Source organism: Microcaecilia unicolor, chromosome 1 (assembly GCF_901765095.1).
Source record: "Microcaecilia unicolor chromosome 1, aMicUni1.1, whole genome shotgun sequence".
NCBI lineage: Eukaryota > Metazoa > Chordata > Amphibia > Gymnophiona > Siphonopidae > Microcaecilia > Microcaecilia unicolor.
The window spans coordinates 696217912-696234668 of NC_044031.1; positions in this window are offsets into that span (position 1 = coordinate 696217912).

The following is a 16757-nucleotide window of genomic DNA, read 5'->3' on the forward strand; positions in this document are numbered from 1 at the left end:
TCTCCCTCTGCATCTAATCTCTTTCCAAGGCAGGGGCTGATGGAAGAAAATAATTGCCCCTTCTGATGGGGGGACATGCGGGTTGGCTCATCTCCTCCACCTCTCTCTTTGTTCTTTCTCCCTTTCTCTGTCTGTCCTCCCACTGCTTAAGTATCCCACTCCTTTCTCTATCATTCTTCAGTGAATAGAAGGGAAAGCAGCAGGCCAAAGACTGAAGAAGACAGCTAAAATAGAAGAAAAGTTTTTCTTCTGGCTAAGGCTAAGCAAAAGATGGCATATTTTTTCTAGTCATCAATTGCAACCTTGGAATGTGAGAAGTATGGAAGACAAAATTTTGCCTAACCTTCCCTATATAGTATCAAAAGCTGAAGAATATTATCAACTTGTATATATTTTTGGGATCCAGCCAGGTACTTGTAACCTGGATTGGCCACTATTGGAAACAAGATACTGAGTTTGATGGACTTTTAGTTTGTTCCTTGGAAGGCTCTAGATTTACTTCAATGATGGTACTCCCTGTAGTTGCTTAACCTCCTCTAGTTAAGCCTGAGGAAGCTGAAGGAATTTTTAATATTGTGCCAGTCTTTGAAGATTTGATTCAAACTTTTCAAGGTTTCAGTTGCTAGCAGCTTCTGATATTGAACAACTCTGCTGCATTTTCCATCATCATGTTCTATCTTGGACCCCCTTCCAGCTGGGTTAGACAAAGAGTAAGTATTGTTGTGATCACCAGATTTTAGCACCTTCCTTTTGTGTTGGTCCTTCACTCACACTGCCTGCTATCTTAACAGTTCTTATTCTAATGGACTACTTTAGAACAAGACATGAGAGACAGTCTCTCATTCAGTGATCAACTAATGAATCTATGACAATCAAAATGCAAGACTGTTGTGCTGAGATTAGGCACCTTCAACAGACTTGCTCTTACCCGACTACTCAGTGTTCAGAATTAGAAAAGAATACCTGATTAGTTCAGCAACTTTGGGGGCAATTCTATAACTGTTCACCAGGGGTGGACTGGTGGGCAGTGCCTGAGGGCCCAGTGGCTCTGCCTGGTTGCCTGCCACCACCGCCGCTGTACATTACAGTCAACCCCAATCCTACTTTGAAGGGTTCCTGTCGTCTAGTGTCCTCTGTGGGGGCAGGAAAGAATCCCACTCTGCTGAGACTCCCGAGACCTGAGAGATTATCGTTCAGTAGCCATTTTGAAAACACAGTGGTGCCGGGCACAGTAACAATAGAGGGCAGGATAGAGTGGGGTTCTTTCCTGTGCCCAAGAAGCCATTAGACCTACAGGCCCTTCAAGGTAGGGCCAGGGAGGGCCCACTTTGGCTCAGGGTGTGTGGGAAGGAGATAGTAATTGTAGCAGTGGGAGGGGCTGTAGTATGCAGAAGGGGGCTGCGGGGCAGCAGTGCAGTGGTGGGGCCCTGGCCACTGTCAGTCTGCTCCTGTTGTGCGCTTGGTAGCAGCCTATTCTATAAAGGAATGTAGGTGCCTACCCATTAAAATAAGCCCATAATAATTAGGTGTGAACAGTTATATCAGCCATATAGCTGGTTTAAACGTGTGCACCTAGGTTCTGGTGATACACCCATATCTTACACATTATCCCCCAAATTCTACAAACAGTGCTAAAAGTTGAATGTGGAAATTTAGGTGTGTGCCCAATTTGCGGATGCAATTTAATTGAACGAGCCAATTAGCACTAATTGGGCCCTATCAATTATCAATGTTAATTGGCATTAATTAAAATTTATGCATGTATAATTTACGCACAGATTCAAAAAGGGTATGGGTGGATTGGGGGCAGTTCCACAATTTGTGTGTGCCATTATAGAATAAAGGGGATCTACACCTGATTTAAGCGTGGGGATTTACACCAGGGATTCAGTGATGTAAATTGTCGCACCTAAAAGTAGTCACAGTTTCTAGTGTTAAGCGCTATTATATACACAGCGCTTGTCATTTATAAAAGAGTGCTAAGCACAATTTTCTCAGTGCCAATTTTTAGGCACTATTTATTGAATTTAGTCCTAACTGTAAAATATGTACTATGTAAGGTACACGCATATTTACATAATAGTGCTTAAGTGGAATTTTGACATATATGGAGTATGTGCACACATGCTCACATATATGTCACTATTCTAATGAAATATATGCATAATTGGCACATAACTGTGAGCACATACTTTACAGAATTGCACTACAAGTGCAAAAGCCAGTCTAACCATTATTAAATGAGCCACCGCAACAGTGGCATACCAAGGGTGGGTGGTGGATGCAGGGCTGCTGAGAGGGAGGGCAGGGGGGACAAAATTCCCCGGGCCAAGGCCTCCAAGGGGAGCCCGCTGCCGTAGTCCCCGGTCTCACCCGCCCGCCCTTGGCTGTCGACAACCCGCCACCGGGCCGGACCCCCTGCATTCAAATCACATCACCTCACCTCCATGAGAAAGTGCAGCGGCAGATTGCCTCCCTTCAGGCCTTCCCTCCCTGTGTCCCACCCTCGTCTGATGTAACTTACTGTTTCTGCGAGGGTGGGACACAGGGAGGGAAGGCCCAAAGGGAGGCGATCTGCTGCTGCGCCTTCACACAGAGGTGAGGCGCTGTGATTTGAATGCAGGGGGCCTGGCCCGGTGGCGGACAGAGGGGGCTGGGGGTGAGCGGGTGGAGACTGGGGACTGGGGACTGCGGCGCAGCGGCCTCGGGGGGGGCAGCGCTGACCTTGGGGGGGGGGCCGAGCCCAGCCCAGTCTCTCGGCGGCCCTGGGTGGATGCGGTCTGCCCCATATGCAGGCAGTAAGTGAATGCATTAAGTTGTCATGGAGCCACAGTATACATTCATGTGGCTGTCGGCTCTGCTGGTCCTCGGTTCCCTACCCACTCTAATGTCAACTTCCTGTTCCAGGGAACTGGACCAGTAGAGCCGACAGCCACGTGCATGTAGACTGCACTGTATGACTGCTTGATGTACCTCCTTACTGCTTGGAGGAGGGGGGTGATGCACCTGGAGGAGGGGTGCTCTGCCCTGGGTGCCAGCCAAGCTAGGTAACATAGTAAAATGACGGCAGAAAAAGACCTGCATGGTCCATCCAGTCTGCCCAACAAGATAAACTCATATGTGCTACTTTTTGTGTATATCCTACTTTGATTTGTACCTGTCCTCTTCAGGGCACAGACCGTATAAGTCTGCCCAGCACTATCCCCGCCTCCCGCCACCGGCTCTGCCACCCAATCTCGGCTAAGCTCCTTAGGATCCATTCCTTCTGAACAGGATTCCTTTATGTTTATCCCACGCGTGTTTGAATTCCGTTATCGTTTTCATTTCCACCACCTCCCGCGGGAGGGCATTCCAAGCATCCACTACTCTCTCTCCGTGAAAAAATACTTCCTGACATTTTTCTTGAGTCTGCCCCCCTTCAATCTCATTTCATGTCCTCTCGTTCTACCGCCTTCGCACCTCCGGAAAAGGTTCGTTTGCGGATTAATACTTTTCAAATATTTGAACGTCTGTATCATATCACCCCTGTTTCTCCTTTCTTCCAGAGTATACATGTTCAGGTCATCAAGTCTCTCCTCATACGTCTTGTAACGCAAATCCCATACCATTCTCATAGCTTTTCTTTGCACCGCTTCAATTCTTTTTACATCCTTCGCAAGGTACGGCCTCCAAAACTGAACACAATACTCTAGGTGGGGCCTCACCAAAGACTTATACAGGGGCATCAACACTTCCTTTCTTCTGCTGGTCACACCTCTCTCTATACAGCCTAACAACCTTCTAGCTACGGCCACCGCCTTGTCACACTGTTTCGTCACCTTCAGATCCTCAGATACTATCACCGCAAGATCCCTCTCCCCGTCCATACCTATCAGATTCTCCCCGCCTAACACATACATCTCCCGAGGATTTCTATTCCCTAAGTGCATCACTTTGCATTTCTTCGCATTGAATTTTAATTGCCAAACCTTAGACCATTCTTCTAGCTTCCTCAGATCCTTTTTCATGTTTTCCACTCCCTCCCGGGTACACCACTGCACCACAGTATATTAGAGAAACTGAAATCATATTCCACATATCACAGTTTAGGAATGAGGTTCATTATTGCCATGCATGAAAAAAAAACCCCATCTGGAGACATCACCCCTGTAAAAGTCTTGACACCCTTTTACATTCTTCACATTCTTCTAGGAGTGGAGGAGTAGCCTAGTGGTTAGTGCAGTGGACTTTGGGGATGGGGGTTTGAAAACAGAAGATGAGAAAAGTGGAAAATGCAAATAAAAATTAAGCCCCTGAAGTTTATTTTAAAAGTGACTAATTTCTAAAAGAGGCATTCCGCTTTAAAGACTTCTGTGTGTACTGTCTTTAAAGATGCAGCAACAAGTCACAGTTTTCCTATTTAACAAAACTTCCTAAAAAGGCCTGTAGAAATTAGTCACTTTTAAAATAAACTTCAGGGGCTTAATTTTTAGTTGCATTTTCCACTTTTCTCATCTTCTGTTTTCAAACCCCCATCCCCAGAGAGCATGCCCAGACAGCTTCTCTGAGAATGCCCTTAGCACATGCTTTGGTCAGTGGGAGATGCCATAGTAGCTGCAGACAACTTCTTTCCTTCCTTTGGCCTGAGTACATCTTCCATTTTGTGTCCATGGCCAACCAACTCCCATCCAATGGGCAAACCAAAATTAGATCTGCCAAGCTACAGTGCATAGCAATATGGCCCAAACCAAGCTTATCGTCTTTCCACCTAAACCTACTTCTCCTCTTTCTCCGCTCTCGATCTCAGTTGATAACACTCTCATCCTCCCCGTCTCATCCGCCCGCAACCTCGGAGTCATCTTCGACTCCTCCCTCTCCTTCTCTGCGCATATCCAGCAGACAGCCAAGACCTGTCGCTTCTTCCTCTTCAACATCAGCAAAATTCGCCCTTTCCTCTCTGAGCACACCACCCGAACTCTCATCCACGCTCTCATTACCTCTCGCCTTGACTACTGCAACCTACTCCTCACTGGCCTCCCACTTAACCATCTATCCCCCCTTCAATCCATTCAGAACTCTGCTGCATGTCTTATATTCCGCCTGAACCGATATACTCATATCACCCCTCTCCTCAGGTCACTTCACTGGCTTCCGATCAGATACCACATACAGTTCAAGCTTCTCCTTCTTACCTACAAATGCACTCAGTCTGCAGCCCCTCATTACCTCTCTACCCTCATCTCCCCTTACGTTCCCGCCCGAAACCTCCACTCACAGGACAAATCCCTCCTCTCAGTACCCTTCTCCACCACTGCCAACTCCAGGCTCCGCCCATTCTGCCTCGCCTCACCCTATGCTTGGAATAAACTTCCCGAGCCCTTACGCCAATCCCCCTCCCTACCCATCTTCAAATCCTTACTCAAAGCCCACCTCTTCAGTGTTGCTTTCGGCACCTAACCTTTATACCTTTCAGGAAATCTAGACTGCCCCAATCTGACGACCCCTACTTGACTGTTTGTACATTTGTCCTTTAGATTGTAAGCTTTTTGAGCAGGGACTGTCCTTCTATGTTAAATTGTACAGCGCTGCGTAACCCTAGTAGCGCTTTAGAAATGTCAAACAGCAGTAGTAGTAGGTACTTTAACAACTGATAACTAGAAGCTCAATTTGACCTCTGTGGACTTCTGCATGGCTATAACTAAATAAAAAGATATGCAGAGACTAGCAAAAAGCATAATTGTTTAATAAGCACAATGAGAATCTTAGCTGCTTTAGGGAAAGTTCCATTTCTTATCATAGACTTAAAAAGACACACAAAAAAAGTAGAAGACACCTCGAATTATAGACCGATAGCATCCATACCCCTAACAACCAAATTGACAGAAGGCATAGTCGCCAAACAACTAACAGAAATACCTCACTGATTTCAAAATACTGCAAGAATCTCAATCTGGCTTCAGACCTCAGCACAGTACAGAAATAATACTAACCACACTCCTGACCAGATTCAAATAGGAAATAGCAAGGGGTAAAAACATCCTCCTACTCCAATTTGACCTATCAAGCGCATTCGATATAGTCAACCACCACATACTACTGAGAATCTTCGACAAGATAGGAATTACAGGAAAAGTACTCTCCTGGATCAAGGGATTTCTGACATCCAGAACATACCAAGTCAAATCAAACTCAGATATATATCTCCACCTTGGAAAGTGAAATGTGGAGTACAACAAGGATCACCGCTCTCACCTATATTATTCAACCTAATGATGACACCACTGGCTAAATTTTTATCCAAACAAGGCCTCAATCCATTTCTCTATGCAGATGACATCACCATCTATATTCCCTTCAAACAGAACCCCACAGAAATCACCAAGGAAATAATAAACAGCATGAACATCATGGAATCCTGGGCATCGGCATTCAAGTTAAAACTCAATAGAGATAAAACCCAATGTCTCATTCTCTCGTCCCAATACAATAATGTTCCCCAATCGGCAATTAATGCATTGGGTTCATCCATCCCAATCTCAAACTACTTGAAAATCTTAGGCATAACAATCAACCGCAACCTAATGCTAGAAAGCCAAGCTAAGAATATGACCAAGAAAATGTTCCACACAATGTGGAAGCTCAAACGTATAAAACCTTATTTTCCCAGGGATTCATTCAGCCAGTATTAAAGTCTTACAGTTCTGCCACCACCACCACGACAACGACCACCCCAGTGTACACTCTAACAACATTCTTTCGCTTATTCTGCCTCTGGCAGTTAAAGGGGTGGTAAATTTGAAATCTTGTTGTTTGTCAGGCGCCAATCGGCTTCCATATTCCATGCGCACACTTATGCGGAGTCTTTCCTGCAGAGGAGCGGTCTTAAACCATGCATATAAGCAAATCTTGCGCTTATCAGTGGTGCACTAAACTGAAGTTTGTCCCCCATAGAAATTGATGGGGCCAAAAACGGGACCGAAGTACGGCATGCAGTAAAACAGAGCATGCGCTTATCCGACGTGCACTTAAATGGAGTGCACTGTATTTCCACATGGGGCTCCTTGCTACAGGGGGGTAGAGAAATGCTACTGAGGAAATAATGCATTCCAGGTGGCTGCCAATCCACCAGTTTATACAGAAACAAAGTTTTCAAAAACAATAACCTCCTTCTTGGAAAAGTATGTATCATTATATTTAAAGCACTTTGCACCCTTGGGAAAAGTATTTGAAAATGGATAATTTTCATGTCAACAGGGTTATTCTACCTTAAGTATAGTGTGTTTTTGCATGAAGAAGTGTTTAAAACATCATGTGCTAATCTACTGCAGTTCACTCATTTAAAGATAAAAATGTTTTGGGCAAGATTTGCAAATAAGATTCAGATGAAGATAGGCAAGAAGAAAGGAGATTTCATATTTTAATTTTAGTCAGATTGCTTAACTTCAAAGATGCAAAGCAGCTAACCCCCAACTCCCTCACCCTGGGAAGATCTATGTGGGAGGCAGATTCAAAGCTGCAAGATTACAACCTTGATCTCAGTTTCTGTTCCTTTATATGCAACTGTAACTCTTTTCATTCCTCAGGTTTACACTATACAGCCTGTATTTATTTATTTATTCCAGACTTACTATACCACTTTAATTGTCTAGCAGGACAAAGTGGTTTACAATCTAATAAAACAAAAAGAGAGAAGAACTACAATAAGAATAGGAAAGAAACACAATCATACAGACACTGGACAAAAACATACCCCTCAGGCAACTGGTGCCAAACCATGCCAATCAACATTCACGAATCAGGTAGCAAAGGCCTGTTCAAATAGCCAGATCTTTACTAGGGACTTATATTTCTTCAGGGAAAGTTTGTTATGTAAGAATAATGGCGTACAATTCCATAATGATGTAGCAACAAAAAAGAAAGCACTATGGCAAGTGCTCCCCATTTGGGTTGAACGGGGTCCAGGCATCAGAGGCCTGTATTTTAAAAGGTTATTCTCATATAGGGGAAAAAACCTCCTTGACCAATGAGGCCAGGACTGGACCTGCCAGTAGGCAAACTAGGCATCCATCTAAGGCAGCAGCATTTAGGGAGATGGCAGCAGCAATGCTGCATTAGCATGTCTGGCAAGGGAGCAGCAGCACAGCAGTGGGCCTTTGAGTATCTGTTTGTGCACAAGACCAGTTATGTCCTGTTTTATGCCCTCAAACTAGAAATGTGTGTCAGAGGGAACTAGAACTTGCAGGCCTGGAGAATGCATGGGTAATCAAAAGTCTCTGTACTGCATTTCCTGCTTGGGCCCAGGACAGAGGTAGTGTAGTGGAGGTGGCAGTAGGGGTAGATACTGAACAGAATGAAGTGATAGGAAGAAGAGATGCTGGATATGGTGTGTTAGGGAAAGAAGAGATGCTGAATTTTATGGGGAAAGAAAGGAGAGATGCTGATGATAGTGGGGTAGGGGTTGGGCATGGAAGGAGGGGGAAGGGAAGATGAAATGCTGGACACCTGGGGAGTAAGGAAGGGTAGATGTCAGACTGGGGGGTAAGGAAGGGTAGATGGGGGGGCACATGGTTGAAGGTTCACCTAGGGCAGGTGAGGGCAATATTTATATACAGAGGGCTGCACGAATGCCAGTACTATCCCTAGTGAGCCACAAGGTTACATAATGTCAGAACAGGAAATGCACAAAGCACTATAGATCTTCTTTGCAAAATAAATAAATGAGTAAAAATATAACTAAAAATGATGGCCAACTAGAAGGCAGCATCACAGCAACATTGGTCCTTATAAACTTCTTTTTAAGTCCAATATTATGATAAAGGTACATACAATGTTTAATCCACAAATGTAAGATGAAAACATATAATCACTTATCTGTTCTTTCACAAAAAAAATGCCCAATGCCCAATGGAGGTTGTTGTTGTTTGCTTTCCACTAGATGGTTCAGGAGTGAGGCAAACATTGCATTTTTTTCTTCCCATAAAGTAATGTCAGCATCAAAGATAATACTATTTGAGTCCATTTCTGCATTCCAAATAACCAATCATCTATCAGCACAAAAAAAATGATCCAATCAGATTCTTACAATCATCCAATCAAAAGAAAATTTTGCAATCTATGAACAATTTCAACCAATGAGAGTTCACTGTATTTAATCTAAAAATCCATTTCTGTTCCAAACATAATAATGTACAGTTATGATTTCCACCACACTTTCATTCAGGTATGAAATTTAAAATTCAACACTAACTATAAAAGTTGTTATTATTGGCTATACTGTAAGGTGCCAACAGGGTTTTCATTTTCAGTTTAAACAGTACTTATGCTGTCGTTCTAGTTTTAAATTGTCTTGAGGTTTTCCAACAAACAATGTGTTATATGGGGCTAAAATGGCCTATACCACAAAGGTTGCTAAATAATAGTATTTGGCCAAAAAAGGCACCAAAACTTGAATCTTGGTTTATATTCAAGACCTACCTACCTACCTACCCCCCTCCCTCCCACCCCTGTGATGTCCAGTATTCCTCCCATTCCCTCCCTCCCCATGATGTCTCTCCTCTTCCACCACCACTGCCACTGCCTGCCCCCTCAACCAGTAAAGCTCCCGCTTACTCCCTCCCTTTCTTCCCCCACTTCCACAGGCAGAGTACCTATTTACTTACGTCCCCTTCCCCCAAATAGATGAACCCCCCTCCCAGGCCTACTGTGCTGCCCTGGTGGGCTAGTGGCGCATTGGGGCAGGAGCGATCACTACTCACTCCTGCCTATGCTGTCTCCTTAATAAAAATGGTTGCCATGACCTCCAGTGGCAAGTTTGCTAGACTGCAAATATCAAAAGAGGTCCAAAAATTTCCACAAAAGTCCAGCACAGAAAAAAACAAGTGGAAAAACAACTTCAAGGGATCAATCCAAGACAAGAGATAAAGTTTTTTGGAGCATCTTATCTCTTGTCTTGGATTGATCCCTTGAAGTTGTTTTTCCACTTGTTTTTTTCTAAGTTTGCTAGACTGCCACGGGAGGTTGCAGACCCCATTTTTACTACCCCAGGGTCCTTGACACTCCGTCCTAGGGCCTGCTGAAAGTATTCCATGAGGGTCTGAAGAAAATTGGGCCTTGTGGCCTCTGCAGCCCTCAGAACCCTGGTCAGGCCAATGGAAGGGCCCTGCAATCTGGGGAAGACAGGATCACTAATCTGCTTTTGTAATCCATAGGATGGCATTAAAATGGCCATGGCACCTGCCAAAAAAGGAACTCCATGCTGAATCTGGGGGAGGGTTGGGTATAATGTAGGGCCCCTGACCCTCCCCCCCAATCCCCCGATGCTACTGGGACTAAATTTGCCAAGGAGCCACCAAAGAAGCCAGCAGCACTGCCGAGCCACTGGCTCTCACAAGCTGTGCAGTGCCAATCATTGGACATGAGGCCTGCACAGTCCAGTGCAAATACTTTCTCCCTACCAGGGCTGCTCCTGAAGCCACTTACCCATCATACCTTCTGGAACAGCAACCGAGCTCTGCACCGAAAGGTCAATGAAAGAAAGGTTGAAGGGAAGGGAAGGAGAGATGCTGGATACAGGTTGGTAGGGGGTTGGAAGGAGGGGGAAGGGAAGAAGAAATGCTGGAGACCTGGGGGTAAGGAAGGGTAGTTATCATACTACTGGGGGAGGGGTGGCTGAAGGTTCACCTAGGGCAGGGGAGGGCAATATTTATACCCAGAGGGCTGCACGAATGCTAGTACTATCCCTAGTGGGCCACAACATTACGTAGTATCAGAACTGGAAATGCACAAAGCACTAAAGACCTTTTGTGCTAAATAAATAAATGAGTAAAAATATAACAAAAAATGATGACCAACTAGAAGGCAGCACCACAGCGAGCTCCTGGATCCTTCACCAGCTTTGGGCACCCCGGCCACAAACAGCCAATGAGAAAGGTGCCAGCGAGAGGCCAGACCCAATCGCAAGGCAATAAATCAATGGCTCAGTGAAAAAGCAATGGCCTCCAACCACTGCTGCCACGCTGGACCAGGACCTCAAGTGGCTACCGGCATTGGTTACCTCAAACCAAGAACCATCATGGCACCAACACCAACTGTAGCCTTGTAAACATAGAGACACTGACTCTCAGGACCTAAAAGAACCAGCAACACTGCCCCACCAAGGCTGACCCATGCGGCAGACGACTTTTAGAAATGTGACACCATATACCATGCTGGATTTTAGAGCACGAAGACATCACAGTTTAAAAGCTGATGCATTATTAGGTGAAACCACAATAAATTTAAGGCCAACTTTGGAAACACACAACAGAAAATGCTTTGGTAGAGGAACCCTAAAAACACCGGGAAAATAGCGGAAGATGACCACACTGGAGGATCAAGGCAGTGGCGTAGGTAGGTGGGGTGCCAGGAGAGCAGCCGCTCCCCCAAACAGAGTTCTGCCGGCGTCGGCGCATATTGTTTCTCGTCATGTTGCACTGAAAATGTGCGCCAGCGGAAGTCCACTCTCGCTCCCCCCGCGCCATCAACCTGGCTCAACCTGGCTCCGCTTGTGGTTCAAGGGTGAGGACTCCAGATGTCTACACATCCAACCAGAGCCTCTGAAGATTGAATTCAGATCTGAGGAATGAATCCCACCGAACCAGTTGAACAGGAACAACCTTCACTCCAGTTAGATTCGGAGACAGAGGTCATCCCAGCCAGAGGACACAGAACCCAGCTGTACCCAAACAGCCTGAAATGGTTTGATCCCCACTCTGACCGGGTGAACCAGTACTACCATGGTCAGCACTGGACATACAGACAAACAGCAATGTGGATTCATAAGACCCCGCTAAGGCAAGATGAATCAAACACCCCCAATAATTAAAAAAACAAACAAACCTGCACTGCGAACATTCAAAAAAACCTGTTGTACCTATTATTAATCACATGCTCATCTAAAATTATAACTTGGGCACATGGCCTACAATCCCTCATCCCCATACTTCTCCGCTCAAGAATCTACCATCAAGAAATTGGATTGACAAAAGCCCACATCAAACCTGAAGCCAGAAGACATCCCTACACCCACCACCCCCAATCCCTACACCACTCAACCAGAGGGAGGCCCCCCAAAAACCACCATAAAAACTCCTACACCTCAAAATGTCATCTGATAAATGTCATTGAACTAAATACTAGCGTAGGAGTGAGATACCTAGATAAGTCAGATAAATGTCAAAAAAAATAACTAAGGTACTCAAACAATGGTTCTTAAAGTAAGTACTTTTACAGAGGAAAAGGCCTCGAGAAACCCCGTGACTCTTAAAAAGTCTATAAGGGGATGGACTTCCTCATCATCGGTCAAAAACCTCTTATTTTTGTTTGGCTCTCTTATAGACTTATCCAGTGATCCTGAAGCAGATGCAGATTCGAAACGCGGGCCATCGTTGATCACGGTCTGAATCATCAGAGGAACACAGAGAGAGCATAGACACAGAGACTGGCTATATATTGAGCTAAGTGTTGAGTTCTTGTTTAGCCATTAGAGGTTTTTGGCCGATGATGAGGAAGTCCAACCCTTTATAGACTTTTAAAGAGTCACAGGGTTTCTCGAGGCCTTTTCCTCTCTAAAAGTACTTACTTTAAGAACCATTGTTTGAGTACCTTAGTTATTTTTTTGACATTTATCTGATAAATGTCAAACAGTCCTCATCCCTAGTTAGCAATACCAATAGCATACATAAATGCACAATCAGTGATTAACAAAACAGAATTTATTAGCTCATGGATAGAAGAAGAAAATACTGGGCTAGCATTAATAACAGAGTCCTGGATCCACAGTAATGATGACCCCATTACAAATGACCTATATCCACCTGGTTACAAAATCATATACATGACTTGACCAACTAAAAGAGGAGGAGGGCTTGTAGTAGTAGTAGTCATATACAAATGCTTTTTCAAAGTATCTATATCGAACCTAGTAACATCATCATTAGAGATATTCACTATCACCATTCAAGATCCCACCCTCTCAGGTGTCCTCTGCTGCACACCCTTCTACAGACCACCAGAAAGCTGGACCAAATCCAGAGATGACTTCACCAACTTTATAACCAACATCTGCGCCTCTTACAATAACGTTCTAATACTAGGCAATATCAATCTCCACCTAGATCTAAACGACTGCAACACACAAGAAGTTCTTGAGTACCTGAACTCCTGGGATCTCCACATCCCTAACAACAACCTGACTCATTGCAAAGGACACCAGCTTGACCTACTCACATACAAATTCACAAACCATGAAGAAATATATCTAACACAACTTGGTCACAAGTCCCATGGTACGACCACATCAAACTTACATTTATCCTCAACTGGAAAGAAACCAATGCATGCCCACCCCCTACACCACAATCTCCCAAGTTTCCCTCCAGAGGCAAAATAAAAACCACTGACTTCTGGAGTAAAATCAAGGAATACATACCAACATTAAAACCTGCCTCAACAGAATACCTCACCCAGTGGGATCAAATAAGCAAAACCACACTGGACGCCATAGCTCTCACCAAAATGAAAGCCAAAAACCCTAAAATACTCTCCCCTTGGTTCAACAATAAGACACTCACAACCAAAAGACACTGCAGGTAACTAGAAAGAAAATGGAATAAAGACCCTACGCCCAAAAACAGAACCAGGTGGAAACAAGCTACCAAATCCTACCACAAGACCATCTCTCTCAGGCTCAACTAAAATTCTACACAAACTATGTTGGCACGGGCGAACCCAACATCAAGAAACTGTACAGATTAATCAACAATGTACTGAACACAAAAATATGACATCCACAAATGCTAACACACCAAACATGAATGACTTAGCCATTTATTTCAAACAAAAAGTAGCCAACATACAAGCTGGTCTCCCCACACTCCAAAATTTAATAGACAACTATCTTGAAACCTCGGAGACCCACAAAGAACACCCACTGGCTGACAGGATGTGGATATCCTTCTGTGCTCCCACAACAAGAGAGGTATTCTCCTCCCTAAGGAAATATGCCAAATCCTACTGCATACTTGACGAATGCCCCAACTCCCGAATGCGAGATGCCCAAGATTGGCTCATAATCTCTCTAACCAACTACATCTCTTTCTCCCTACGCACAGGAAATTTCCCAACCACTAAAGGAAATATAATTGTAACCCAATATCAAAAAATCCTTCAACCAAACTAGATGACATCACTACCTATAGACCTGTAGCCTCTATCCCACTTCTGGTCAAGGTCATGGAGGGCTTGGTCATCCAACAACTAACGGAATACCTATCGGCCCACTCGATCCTTCACTCATCCCAATCAGACTTCAGACCATACCACAGTACTGAATCTGTATTCATTTCATTGGTGAATGAAATCATGATAGAAATCAGCAAAGGCTACAAAATGTTGATCCTTCAATTTAACATGTCTAGTGCCTTTGATGTAGTGGACCACGATATCCTCCTCTACCTCCTAATCAACATCGGCACCGGAGGCCCTGTGCTGAACTGGTTTTCCAGTTTCCTCAGGTCCAGATCATACCAAATAAAGTCAGTCAACCATACATCCCCAACTTGGTCACCAGGCTGCGGTATTCCACAGGGTTCTTCACTGTCTCCAACTCTCTGTAACATCCGGATGCCCCCCCCTGGCAATTCACTTGAGAAGAATGGCCTAAAAACCCACATCTAGGCAGATGATGTTATGATATTCATCCTCTTCACTAGAGAACTAACGGACATCTCGATCACGATACAGACAAACCTAAACATCATGGAGACATGGGCCTCTGCCTTCAAACTAAAAATGAATAAATAGAAAACCAAAGCTCTAGTAGTGACAAACTACTTCCAACTGGTAACCCAAACCCATTTCATAGTCAGCCAGACCAATTTCTCCTTGGAACACATCATAAAAATCCTAAGTGTAATACTCAACCAAAACCTTAATTTTGATGACCAAATAGCGACAGTCACAAAGAAAGCTTTCAGGACACTATGGAAACGGAGAAGAATCAGAAATTTCTTCCTCATCTCAACTTTCCATCTTCTGGTATAGTCTCCGATACTTTCCCAACTAGATTATTGCAACAGACTCTAAGAGGGATGCAAAGACACACATATAAAAAACTGCAAACAATACAAAATATGGCAGCATGCCTTATTTTCAGGACACCATGCTACCAAAGGGCCTCCCCCTTATTATACGCACTCCACTGGCTCCCCATAAAATCAAGGATCATTTTCAAAATCTCGTAGCTCCCGCACCTTTCTGACCCTATACCACCAACATCACAATGGAATAAGATACAAATCAACCTATGCCATGTTTCTCCCTCCGATCTACCAAAACCTTGAACTTAATCTTTCACAAACTACTCAAAACATACCTGTTCACTAAACTCACCACTGACACAGGTCAACAGTCCCAACCTACCACACACAAGCTCCATCCTGACCATAATCTTAAGACTATACCAACCTTCCTTCTCCAGTAAACCACAATACCAAGTTACACCATACAAATCTTCTATCGCATGCTACAAACACCCCAATCAGGCCCTACCTACAGTCCTAAAATATTCTATTTTGACCTGTTCCACTAGCCATTCTTGATATAGAATTGCCCATATCTTCTCTAATGTCAATTTATGCTACAATGTTAAGTCTAATTGTTAAGTTTCATCCTGTTTTCTATGATTTCACTGTTTATTATAATGTTTATTGCTACGATGTAAGCCGCATTGAACTAAACATGTTTTGGATAATGTGGGATACAAAAAACAAATAAATGAAATGAAAAATGAAAATGAAAGTGCCAAAAATTTGGGCACTAAGCTCCAATTCTATAATGGCAATTATGTGTGTAATTGCCATCATAGAATACTAGCAAAAGATGATGAGACTTGATATACTGCCTTTCTGTGGTTACAAGCAAAGCAGTTTACATATTGGTACTTATTTTGTACCTGGAGCAATGGAGGGTTAAGTGACTTGCCAAGACTCAAAAGGAGCTGCAGTGGGAATTAAACCCAGTTCACCAGGATCAAAGCTTGTTGCACTAACCACTAGGCTACTCCTCCATGCCATTCAGCACTCATGTACCTAATTTTAGACGCAAACTCTTAGTGTAAATGCTTGCACCTAACTGTTGTCAGTTGTGTGCATAAGTGATAGTATTCTACAACTCAGGCGTGCAACTGAAAGCTATGCCCCAGACCCACCCATATACATGCCCCTTTGCAGTTGCATTCTATAGCATTTAGGCACTTTGTTTATATAATTGCAGTTACTACAAATCAGTACCAATTAAAGGCCATTATGGATATTTAAAGCCAGTTAGTATCTAATTTAACAATTAATTTAGGCAAGTAACTGGCACTATTCTATAACCTGTGTGAGCAATTTTATGCACTAGTCATGAAATGAGGGGGCAAGTGTGTGAGCTTAGAAGTTTTCCTCTCCCTTTTTCTTTTGCTCTTTATTTAGTTTATTTATTTAGGGAAATAAAACCTAAATCCACTTACGGGAGAATGGGGGGAAGGGGGTTAATTCTGTAGAGGAGCTCTGTGGGATTAGAGGGCTAGAACAACATTCTCCACTGCTGGTAGGGCCCCACAGGAACCACTGCTAGTCTCATGAGGCTGAAGCACGTGGACTAAAGCTTGGGATAGAGGAGGATTTTTTACTCATTCCAAAAGTACACCGACTAGGGGACACTCAAAGAAGTTACATGGAAATACTTTAAAAACAAAT